Source organism: Magnolia sinica, chromosome 15, assembly GCF_029962835.1.
Source record: "Magnolia sinica isolate HGM2019 chromosome 15, MsV1, whole genome shotgun sequence".
NCBI classification, from domain to species: Eukaryota; Viridiplantae; Streptophyta; class Magnoliopsida; order Magnoliales; family Magnoliaceae; genus Magnolia; species Magnolia sinica.
In genome coordinates this window covers 47,657,731-47,670,182 of record NC_080587.1, presented here as the reverse complement: position 1 = coordinate 47,670,182, position 12,452 = coordinate 47,657,731, and the positions used below count along the sequence as shown (strand labels likewise).

Sequence of the window (12,452 nt, the reverse complement as noted above, 5' to 3'; positions counted from 1 at the left end):
GGTTCCTCTTGAGGTTTCACTTGATTTGGATTTTGATTGAAGAAACCTGGAGGAGTAGCCATCTGTCCATTCCTCCAACTAAAGTTTGGATGATTTTTCCAGTCAGGGTTGTATGTATTGGAGTTAGGTCCAGTAAAAGGTCTTTGATAATTATTTACGGCATTGGCTTGTTCATTCAACACTCCTCGAAAGGCAGGTATTGTAGGACAGTTTTCAGTTGTATGAATGTTGCAATCACAGATGCCGCAAACAATTTCATTAACCTTATCCTTCTTTCCTTCCATGGCCTCAACTTTCCTTATGAGCGTAGTCACTTTACACTTGAGATCATCCTCTTCTTTCAAGAGATATAATCCACCTTTCTCCTTTAATTGAGTCGGCCTAGACGTGGTGTTCGACTTTGGGTAATAGTCCCAAGATTGTGTTTTTTCAGCCAAACTGTGGAGGTAGTCCCATACCTCATCGACATCTTTATTAATGAACTCTCCATTACACATTGTCTCGACCATTTGGCGCATGGAAGATGTCAGTCCATCATAGAAAAAATTTGTAATGCGTCACGTTTCAAATCCGTGTTGTGGGCATGAACTGATCAAATCTTTGAACATTTCCCAACATTGGAAGAATATTTCATCTTCCTTTTGGGCAAAGTTCATGATTGCTTTTCTGAGGGTAATCGTTTTATGATGTGGGAAGAATTTTTTTATGAATTCCCTCTGCATGTCGTTCCATATGCCAATGGATCTAGGACGCAGTGAATGTAACCACGTCTTAGCTTTCTCTTTTAAGGAAAAAGGAAAGAGTTTCAGCCTAATTGTATCCTCAGATACATTACGAAAACATAATGTAGCTATAATCTCATCGAACTCTTTCAAGTGTAAATATGGACTCTCTGATTCAAGTCCATGGAATTTGGGAAGGAGTTGGATAACTCCTGGCTTGATGTCCATTTGTCCTGTGTTTTCAGGAAAAATCATGCATGAGGGCGTACTCACTCCCGCCGGTTGTAGATAATCTCGTAAAGTACGAGGCGGGGGTGCCTGTTGCACCTCATTTTCATCTTGGGTATCCTCCACCCTGGGTGGAAGTAGAGGAGGTTGGTCTTCAGCCATAACTTCACTTAACTCAGGGAATTTCGAGTGGTGTCTAGTCCTGCGATGGATAGTCAACCCCTCAACCAATCCTCCTTCAGTCAAGAGACGTCGAGTGTTGTCACGGGCCCACTTGGGCATGAAAACACTCGCAGCCCTCAATTAAAAACCTAATCCTAAGAAAGGAAAAGAAAATCTAGAAAGAAAGAGAGAGTTGGAAAGAAATTACCAAATTGGAGTCCTGAGTTAAAACCTGCAAAATAAAATAAAATAAGTTAGATTTTTAAAAAGAGAAGAACAATTCTTTAAAAGAAAGATAGAAGTGAACTAGCTTCTAAAAGAAAGAATTCCTAAAAGAAAATGAAATTTTCTAAAATAAATTAGGAGAGTCCTAAACTAGAAAGTAAATTACTAAAAGAGAATTGAAAAATAGAAAGTAGGGAAGGAGTTTACCGAATTAGAAATTTCTATCTTAAAGGCCTACAAAATAGGAAGGTTAGTTTCTAAACAAAAATTCTAAAAATAATTAGGAAACAAATTAGATTCTAAGAGAGTTAGAATTAGAAAGTTATTAAAATAAAAATAGAAAATTAATTTCTAAAAAGGGAAAGAAATAAATTAATTTCTAAAAATAAACTATTTCCTACAGAAGGGAGGATACTAGAATTAGAAAATTTCTAAAATTTAAACCCTAATTCTAAAAATAGGAAAAAGTAGAGAGATTAGGAAGGAATTACCAATTGAGAAACTTATGTCAAGATCCTATAAAACAGGAAACAAGTTAGTTTTGAACTCAAATAAAAATAAATAATAAAAAAAACTAAGGTTAGTAAAATCCTAATCTTAAACTAATCCTAAAACCAATTAATTTTAGAGAATCGTAACCGTCAGTCCTCGGCAACGGCGCCAAAAACTTGTTCACTCCCCAAGTATAGGGTTGTGATGTAGTAATAAACTCGATAAGACCGAGGTCGAATCCACAGGGACTGATACCTGTACGTTATCTGAAACCAAGTAGAACTAGAACTAGACTAAGATGTAATCTAAACCAAGTAGAATTTAAGAAATAATTGTGGAACAATTATCTAAAACTTTAAGGAATTCAGAGGAAGGAAACTAGGGATTCAGAGGATCCACTTGTAGAGATCAGGGAGAAATTATGCCTGCTTCAGAAATCATGGAATTTAACTAGACTTCCTTTGATATAGTTTTCAAGAGGTGAATGGTATATGAATTAGAATGGATTCCATCATCTAACCATGCCCAGGAGACAAAGAAAACAACAGGATTAAACTAATTACCAGCCAATCAACAATGTATGAGGATCAGGAAGAGTACTGTCATCCTACCATGCCCATGGAGTAATGATGAACAACAGGGCTTCCTGACTTCATAAACATAAAAGGGGAAAGAAATATTCAGAGCCATTGCAAACCCATTGTAATTTCAGTCACAACAGACCATTAAAGACTAAGAAAAATATTCCTTATAATAATCAATAAATCAAATTCAGTTTATGAAATTTAAAGGCACAAAGTAGAATCTCCCATCTTGCTACAGGCTTCACCTCTTAGCCCTAGCATGATCATGCTAGCACCACAAAAAAACAATCAAAGGAATGAAAGGAAAAGAAAACAAGAAAAAAAAAACCCGGATCGTCCAGCCGAATCCCTCCTGCTTCTTCTTTTCTTCCGTTCCTTCAAAGCCAAGCCCTGCCCATTTTGCTCACGTTCCAGCCGTGCCTCAACTGAGCTCCCTCTCACCAAGCTCAGCTCACGCCCTGAAAAACCAAGCCAGGCTCCACACGATCTCAGCAACCCAAGCTTTCTTCCCCAAAGAATCTCCTTCCCGTGTCTGCCTCCAGCCGACCTCCGTTTTATATCCCTTACTCTTTCTCTCTCTTTTTTTTATAGCCCTCTCGTCGGAGCCGAATTTCCGTCCTCCATGCGGAAGTCTTACGCACCAGAGACCGTGGAATTCGAGTCCAGGACGGTTTGACCGTCCTGGAGTTTCCGTGCACGCCTGGTGCATCCATGCTGTACATGTGCAATGCACATGTGGGTCCCATGCTGATGTATATGAGAGATCAGCTCCGTCCAACCTGGTTGCCGTATGATTTAAATGGTTGATACCAAAATTGAAGTATTTCAAGATATCAGGCGGGCCCCAGATTGATAAGTTGTGGGCTGATCTGTCCGTTGGGACATTTCCAAAAAGATCCAATGGCTGATTTTCGATGTGTATGGTTAATTTATGGTCCTCAGGCCATGTATGAAGTTTCGAGCTGAGTGGATGGTGAAAACCTTGTGATCTTGCAATCTAGCTGACTTTCAGGCCGCTTGAGTTCAGTTTCTCGATTTTCGTGGATCCCTGACGTGTAATCCCATTGATCTTGGTCCCATGGAGTCCGTCCCTTGCCTTGGTGGATTCTGAGCATTAAATCCGTGCTTTTAGTACCCTTTTCAGTCCAGGCTTGTAAATACACTCTGCATCACAAACATGATTAAATCAGGCTGTTAAACCATACTATGTTCGTAAATCCAGGCAGTAACTAGGTCTGATATGCAATATTTGACCCTAAACAATAATCCGAATCAGGAAAAGAGTTGCGAACCGCCAGGTGAGGATTCTATCCTTTAAGCTTTACTCTTCCATCTTAACTATGTGTTAGTTCAATCCAAATACCACCTAATAATTAATGACTCAGTTTTCAAAGCTGATTGCGTTAGTTATTGAAATTATTTACACACTCAGTTTTCAAGGCTATTTGTCTTAGATATTGAATTATTTACATACTCAGTTCCAAGGCTATTTGTGTTAGTTATTTACATGCCTAGTCCTCTAGACTATATGCATTAGTTATTAAATTCAATCACATGCTGAGGGCATGTGCCCTAGACCTCAAAGGGAACTGGGACAATCACTTGGCCCTTGCAGAATTTGCCTACAATAACAGTTTCCAACCAGCATAGGCATGGCCCCTTACGAAGCTCTTTACGGTCACCCCTGCCGAGCTCCGCAGTGTTGGGCAGAAGTAGGAGAAAGAAGCTTGTTGGGACCTGAGCTCATCCAGATTACCACTCAGATAATCGATGATATTCGGAAATGGCTTCACGCCACCCAGAGCAGGCAGAAAAGTTATGCGGACAATCGTTGACGCAACCTGGAGTTTGCGACTGGTGATCATGTATTTCTGAAAGTTTCGCCTATGAAGGGTTTGATGAGGTTCGTACAGAAAGGGAAGCTAGCACCTCGTTTCATTGAGCCTTTCAAGATCTTGGATCGTGTGGGAGTCATAGCATACCACCTTGCGTTACCTACTGCACTGGCTAGTATCCACAACGTCTTTCACGTATCCATGTTTAAGAAGTACACGCCAGATGAGTCACACTTTTTTAGCTGGGAGCAGATTGAGCTTACAAACAATGCTTCTTACACCAAGGAACTTATCCGGATCTTGGACCGCAAGGAGCAAGTCCTACAGACAAGGACTATCCCGTTGATCAAGGTCCTTTGGTCACATCACGGAGAAGAAGAGGCAACTTGGGAGCGGGAAGCAGAGGTTAAGGAGAAGTACCCTCAACTATTCCACGACTCAAGCCATGTAATTTTAAGGACAAATTTTTTTTTTAGGGGGTTAGATTGTAACACCCCACTCCTTTCGGTACTCGGGTATCATCATAACTTACTCCAACACTTCAATCACTTTGTTTTAAAATCAACTAATTAAGAACGAATCCCGATCGTACATTAAGCCATCAAGGTGTTGCCCCACAAGAAAGAATGCAAAGCAAATTTGATGAACCTAATTTAGGACTTCAGCCACTGGAGCACGAAACGACGTTATATTAACCTGAATCCAAGAAACTAGAGTTAAAATCCACTAAACCCAACCATTTTTTGATGCCGACCATTGGATTCTCCTAGGGTCAACTAAGGACCACTAAAGATCAGATCTGAAAGTAATCTGACCATCGGATTGGCGGAAATCCACCAGTGTGACCCCGAATCAAATTACTGGCCCCACCTAGACCTTAAAATGGGTTGATCTACGACCAGCGGTCCGGATTTGAGGTCTAGGAGTGGATGGACGGTGTGGATTTCCCCTCAGACATTACAATAGCGTCCACACGAGGTGCACGTGCACCTCACATAGCCGTGCCCAGCGTGCACGGGATGACCAGATTGGTCAATCGCACACTGACCCAGCGAACTTACAAAAAACGGGGAGAGGTTCTCCCGCTGCAGCAAGTCATACCGAGCGGTGTCCACTCGCACGGGAAGTGGCAAACCTCTGGCCACCATCCGAAAGATCCAGACTGTCCAATGGCCTTGCACCGTCAGAACAACCAGAACCACGTCGACCAATTCTACGCCATCCATCTGAACCCATGCACTCGTGCATGCGTGCGAGTGACGGACGGTCTCGAATGCATGTCAGCATGAAAAGAGCCGTTGTAAGGCCCTCCACGTCAGTGATCCACGTCGTCGACTCTCTCTCGATCTCAGCCGCTCCTTGAGGTGGAAATCTGCATCTTCCATCCATTTCCAGAAATAGGCAGGCAGTTGCCTGTAACAACGGTTGGCGTGGGAAGCATTTCCCGTTTGGGAAATCGTAGCTAGCTCGATCCAAGCCATGTGCCAGGCCACGTGGAGTAAGCTCCACCACTCCCTCCTAGGGCAACGACCCCTCCACTTGGAAAGGATTCTCCTCTCACGAGATGGGGCGGACGGCTGAAAGTCTCATGAGATGATTAAAACACCGATAGACAGCTAGAAAAGTGGGCCCCACGATGATCAGGTGTCAAATCTAGACCATTTAAACGGACCAGATCGTGAGAATGAACCTCAGGCAAAAGTATGCCATGGTAGGTCCCATCATCTTCCCCATTGAGCTCAAGAACCCATCAGCTTTGCATGGGCCCCACCCATTGATTCAAATTGCTTTTCTGGAGGGCCTTAGTGTGAGAAATTCATCCCTCATTGCAGATTTACCCCATACACCTAAGGAAGGGAGATAGGAGTGTACACACGACCACCTATCTGAACCGTTAGAGGACCCATTCGCACGTGTCGCGGCTCTATAAAAACGAACGTCTTGTCTCGGAATTCACACCGAGAGGCCCGTGAGGAGAGAGGACGAGAGAGAGTGAGTCAGTCCTAAGATGGGTATAAAACCAGGTGCCACACGGCACCGAGTCGAGACGTTGAGTAGGATCGAGTCGGGTCAGTGCAGCGTGTAAAAACCATTCAGGGGGAGAAAAAGGGAGAGAAGCAAAGAGGTTGTAAGAGAAAAAGAAAAAGAACCAGGAAGGAGAGAGGAAAGCTAGGTGGAAGCTGTGTACCGCACTGAGTCGACCCGGCCCTGTCAGACTGAGACAAACCAGTGCGGCCAGTGACATCTTCGAAAGCGCAAGGATCCCAGGTAACATCCAGCATCCAACCTCCACTAACCCATTTGAAATTCCAATTTCACAAGAGCCATTTGGGGCTCTCTTGATCAGACCATGTAATGGCCAAAACAAGAACTTCCATTTAGCTGCAGTAGGCTTTCAGCTGGGCCACGAATTGAAGATGAACATGACCTTCAGTTGGGCCTTGAACCGGGACTTAAAATTGTCCTTCGAACGGCTCTTAGTCGGGCCGAGGATGTCTCCCGGCAGACCATGAAAACCGGACTGAAGACGTCTTTGGTTGGGCTGTGTAGCTGGGCGTAAATCGCCTTCCAGTTAGCCCGCGGCACGGTCCAAGTTCCGGCTGATAGTAGTGCTGAGGCTAGCCTGGATTTTGGGCCCAAACCAGCTTCAGCCCAGGGCCGGAAACCACCACCACTTGAACCTCCGGCATCAACATTCCAGAAGGCCACACCCAAGCAAAGCTCAATGGGCTATGAAGCTGGGCCAAGTCAGAGAACTCAGCCGCAGCTGCAAGCTGCAGGGACAATTGGGCCAGGACGATCTGTCCAGCCTCCACTTGGGTCGGACTGCTGGGCAAGGCCTTATAACCCAGGCCCTACGTTCGTCTGTTGGGCCTCATCACACATCACGGTGGCCCTCATCAGCGGTATAAACTGTGGGCCACATCTGCAATATATGGTGGGCGTCACCACGTGTTACATGGGGCAAGCACCCTTTGTAGTCAGGCTACTGGGCCATGACAAGCCCAGTCCTGCGGCCCATGTCAGGCCATGCAAAACAAGCCTGAGTTGGGGGTGACAGTGGGCTACCCAGCGCTGTTTTTGGGCTCAAAATAATCTAACCACTGGGCCCAAAGCAAGGCCCAGTTCAGTCTTTAGCCAGGGAATCGTTGGGGCCCAAGAGTTGGGCCACTATGTGGGTAAAAACCTAGCGGGCCTGTCACACTAATGCAGACCCAATTACCCTTGATCATGGGTCTTTCCAGACCTTCACATGATAGTCAGCTGGAGTTTTGGAGACACTAACTGATACAAGCTCGTCGGTTAGAAATAATTCCAAGCAGCCAATCATATGGCGTTGGACCATTAGCTAAACCTGGTAATCCGAAACAAGAAAAGAGTTGCGAACTGCCAGGTGAGGATTCTACCCTTTGAGCTTTACTCTTCCATCTTAACTTTGTGTTAGTTCAATCCAAATACCACCTAATAATTAATGACTCAGTTTTCAAGGCTAATTATGTTAGTTATTGAGATTATTTACACACTCAATTTTCAAGGCTATTTGCATTAGATATTGAATTATTTATATACTCAGCTCCAAGGATATTTGTGTTAGTTATTTACATGCCCAGTCCTCTAGACTATATGCATTAGTTATTAAATTCAATCACGTGCTCAATACTTATTTTTTGGAAACCTATATACGTTGTATTATAATTTGTGCAATGCATGCCTATAAATCTTGAATCGTAACACTGTTTGAATGCCCACATAAAATGGTTATTTCAAACGTCTTGAATAAACATGCATACATGGTGTTGGGGACAAAAGATACGGAGTTCGGAGACTCGGACTCTATGCCTCGGGTCGCCAAAGGATGTGTCAGATCCGAGGCATGGTTTACTGAACCGAGACAAAAGTTGAGTCGGCTCGGACTACACATCAGCAATCCGGGCATGCATCGGGCCGATCTTCTTATCGGATCGGCCAGCGCAAGATAAAGCCTCATCCCGAATATCTTGGGACAAGATCCCCGACCCCGAAGCTCACGGGATCGGACGAAGACTGGAGATAGGCACGATCCTGTCTCCGCGATACCAGGAGAGGATCCCGCACACGATATCAAGAGAAGAATCCTCGTACAAATAAATGCTCCAGCAGCTATAAAAGAAGGACCTCCCTCGTCGGGTAGAGAAAGGCAAAAAATTCTATCTCAAAACCCCTCAATACACTTAGACCCAGAATCCAGGCCTGACTTTGGCATCGGAGGGTCCCCTGTTTAAGCCAGGGTCTCCTTTGTCCTCTTTTTGTGCAGGTACACGAAGGTCTAAGAGGGCGAACCAGATATTCGCATCAACAGTTTGGCGCCGTCTGTGGGAACCGTACAAAGAAGCCATCTCATACTTCTATATTGAGTTCCATGGTGATGACTAGAAGGACGGTCCCAGAAGAAGATTTGAATGAGATTGCGATTACAGGGCCAGCGGGTCCAGTCGCGGTCCCCGCAGCCCAGAACCCGCCTAACAACCGCCAACGAGGAGCGACCAGAACAAGCAACAATCAGCGGGGTCGTGACGATGGGCGGTTGGACAAGGAGGTTCAAGAAATCCGGTCTGATATGAACATGATGAAGCAGATGCTGGAACGAATGTATCAGCAGCAAATGCAGCCACTCCCGCGTCCTCAAGGGGAGACAGCGCACGTACCGACTGCGGCGGTTGATCCTCAACCTTCCGCGCCGCAGTCTTTGTGGCCGAGCCAACCCCAAGGCGAGTCAGAACCATCTCCAGCGCAGTCGGCCAACGCTTCCCTGCCCCCGACCGATCTTCGACATGAGATAGAGCAAAGAAGGCGCAACTGCCCTTCCATGGAAGGCACGGCCGAGAGCAGTGAACCTTGGAAAGCCGATATTCAAAATTTTAAAAGGGAAGTGCGGGAAGAAATGGCGAAAGAGATGGCAGACATAAAGCATGGCCGGAATATGTACTCGGCCAGATCCGAAGCGAAGGCGTCCCCCTTTGTGGACTCGGTAATGAAGGCTCGATTGCCCGAGAGGTTTCGCTTACCTCAAATCACTCCTTTCACCGGCAAGACCGACCCGACGGAGCACATCGAATGCTTCAGAACCTATATGGAGCTCCACGATGCCTCGGATGCAGTGATGTGTCGGGCCTTTTCTCTTACATTGACCGATGTAGCTCGACTGTGGTTTAAACAGTTGAAACCAAAGTCCATCAGCTCATTCGTTGAGCTGAGTGACGCCTTCCTCACAAACTTCATCGGCGGAAAAAAGAAATTGAAGCCCCCTGCACATTTGAACAACATAGTTCAAAAGCAGGGAGAGCTATTGAAAGATTATATCAAGCGTTTCAATTTCGAATCCCTTCAGGTTCGAAAACATTCAGAAGAAACGGCCCTCAATGCGCTCATGCAAGGAGTTAGAGATAAGCTATTCCTGGCATCTCTAGACAAAACTCCGCCTGATACTCTGGCAGAATTTATGGCACGGTCAGATAAGTATGTAAACGCCGAAAAAACGCGAATTCTGCGTGAAACCAAAACTTTGGTCAAAGAGTCGGCCAAAAAGGAAGCCGACTCGGCCGGAGGAAGGAAACGCAAGGATGATCAAGCGCATGATGAGCGAAGGTCAGGCAAACGGCCAGATCGAAGATTTTCCATATATACCCCCCTGAACAAGACTTAGGAACAAGTATTGATGGAAATCAAAAGCGAAGGCTTTGTCAACTGGCCCAGTAAGCTCAGGAGTAATCCTAATCGGCGGGACAATGATAAATACTGCCATTATCACCGTGATCACGGGCATAACACAAGTGATTGCCGACACCTAAAGGAAGAGATCGAACGACTCATAAGGGACGGCCGACTCAAAGAGCATGTGGTTAAAGCTGGGGTAGCTGAGGGACGTCCGACCGAGAGTCAGCCTATGGAAGAAATCCGGACAATTATCGGCGGCCCGCGAGGTGGAGGCGACTCAAACAATGCTCGAAGGAATCACGCGAGGAAGCTCAGTCAGCCTAAGTCCGAGCTTATGATTATAGATCGGCCACCAAAGGAGAAGAAAAGGGAAAGATATTGCATCTCGTTTACAGAGGAAGATACCCGAGGTATCTATCACCCCCACGATGACACATTGATTGTCACCCTGACTATCGCTAACCGAAAAGTGTTCCGGATACTCGTCGATACGGGGTCATCTGCAGACGTGTTATTTATACAGGCGTTCGACAAAATGGGGATCGAACGATCCATGCTACGCCCAGTTCGGACCCCATTGATCGGTTTTTTCGGAGGACAGGTACTGCCCGAAGGGATTGTCTCGTTACCACTCACTGCTGGTAGTGCCCCACATCAGACGACGATGATGGTTGAATTCTTGGTCGTCAATCAACCCTCAGTATACAACGCAATACTCGGCCGACCTTCATTGAGTCTCCTCCAGGCCGTGGTATCCACATACCATCTTTCACTGAAATTCCCGACTGAGTCGGGAGTAGGAATTGTCAAAGGAGACCAGCAAGATGCGAGGCGTTGTTACATGATAGCTGTAAAGGGAACCGCCGACAAAAGTCCGATCAACATATCAACGATCGAATCATTGGACCCCCGGGGCGAGAATCATGAACGAGGGCAACCGGCCGAAGATCTTATCTCAGTCCCCTTGGTCGAAACAGATGGATCCAAGACGGTACGAATTGGCTCGTCCTTACAGTCCCCCTTGAAAGAAAAGCTGATAGCCCTGCTCCGTAGGTACGCCGACGTATTTGCCTGGTGTCATGAAGATATGCCCGGGATCGACCCCTCTATGATGACTCACCGACTCAACATCGATCCGTCGTATCGACCGATCCGACAGAAGCGACGACCGCTCGGCCCTGAACGCTACGCTATCATTGAAGAAGAAGTCAATAAACTCCTCCAGGCTAATTTCATAGAAGAAATACACTATCCAGAATGGGTCGCGAATGTCATGCTTGTAAAGAAATCCAACGGGAAGTGGCGAGTCTGTATTGACTATACTGACTTAAATAAAGCCTGCCCGAAGGATAGCTTTCCGCTTCCAAGGATAGACCAGCTGGTAGATAGTACCGCCGGACATGAGCTCATTAGCTTCATGGATGCTTATTCAGGGTATAATCAAATTGCAATGCATAAAACAGATAAATCAAAAACTACCTTTGTCACCGACAAAGGCCTTTATTGTTACCGAGTGATGCCATTTGGTCTGAAGAATGCCGGCGCAACTTATCAAAGATTAGTTAACAAAATCTTTGCTCGGCTTATTGGCCGAACCATGGAAGTATACATTGACGACATGCTCGTCAAAAGTATACACGCGGCAGATCATGTGAATGATTTGGAAGAAATGTTTCTCATCCTACGGAAGTTTCGGATGAAGCTGAATCCGAGTAAATGTGCTTTTGGGGTGGGCTCTGGAAAGTTCCTCGGTTTCTTGGTCAGCGAGGAATAGAGGCAAACCCTGAGAAGATAAAGGCTTTGATTGATATGGAATCCCCTAAGACCATTAAGGACATCCAAAGGTTGACTGGACGAGTCGCAGCACTTAATCGGTTCCTGTCCAGAGCCACGGACAAATGTCTCCCTTTCTTCAAACAGTTGAAAGGAAGACAAACAATGGGTTGGACGGAAGAATGTGAAGCGGCATTCCAACAATTAAAATCATATCTCGGTTCTCCACCTCTCTTATCAAAACCCGAATCAGGGGAGTCCCTGCTCCTTTACCTAGCAGCATCCGAGGCAGCGGTTAGCTCGGCTTTAATACGAGAATCCGAAGGAAAGTAACTGCCGGTTTATTACGTCAGCAAAGTGTTATTACCAGCAGAAACGAGATACCCAAGCTTGGAAAAAGTGGCATTGGCTTTAATAACTTCCTCTCGCCGACTCAGGCCGTATTTCCACGCCCATACCATCATCGTGATGACCGATCTTCCGCTTCGCCAGGTATTGCAGAAACCAGAAGCTTCCGGCCGACTCACGAAGTGGGCTATCGAACTGAGTGAGTTTGACATTCAATACAGACCGAAGGCAGCAATCAAAGGGCAAGCCGTAGCTGATTTTATTGCCGAGGGTACACCACCAACCGAACACCCGCTTAACGATATGCCAAAGGATGTTGCAGTTCCAGCAACGACCACTCCCCCGACCCTTACATGCATTATTCCCTAGAGACTGTTTGTCGACGGTTC

The 12,452-nt window shown here is 45.8% G+C and overlaps 1 non-coding gene across 1 annotated transcript; it reads left to right on the top strand.

Annotated features, from left to right (window-relative positions):
- Positions 1-567: 567 nt before the first annotated feature.
- On the top strand, positions 568-674 carry LOC131228289 (small nucleolar RNA R71). The gene has a single exon (XR_009162799.1). It is a non-coding gene; the product is annotated as a small nucleolar RNA R71 (small nucleolar RNA).
- The last annotated feature ends 11,778 nt before the right edge of the window (positions 675-12,452 follow it).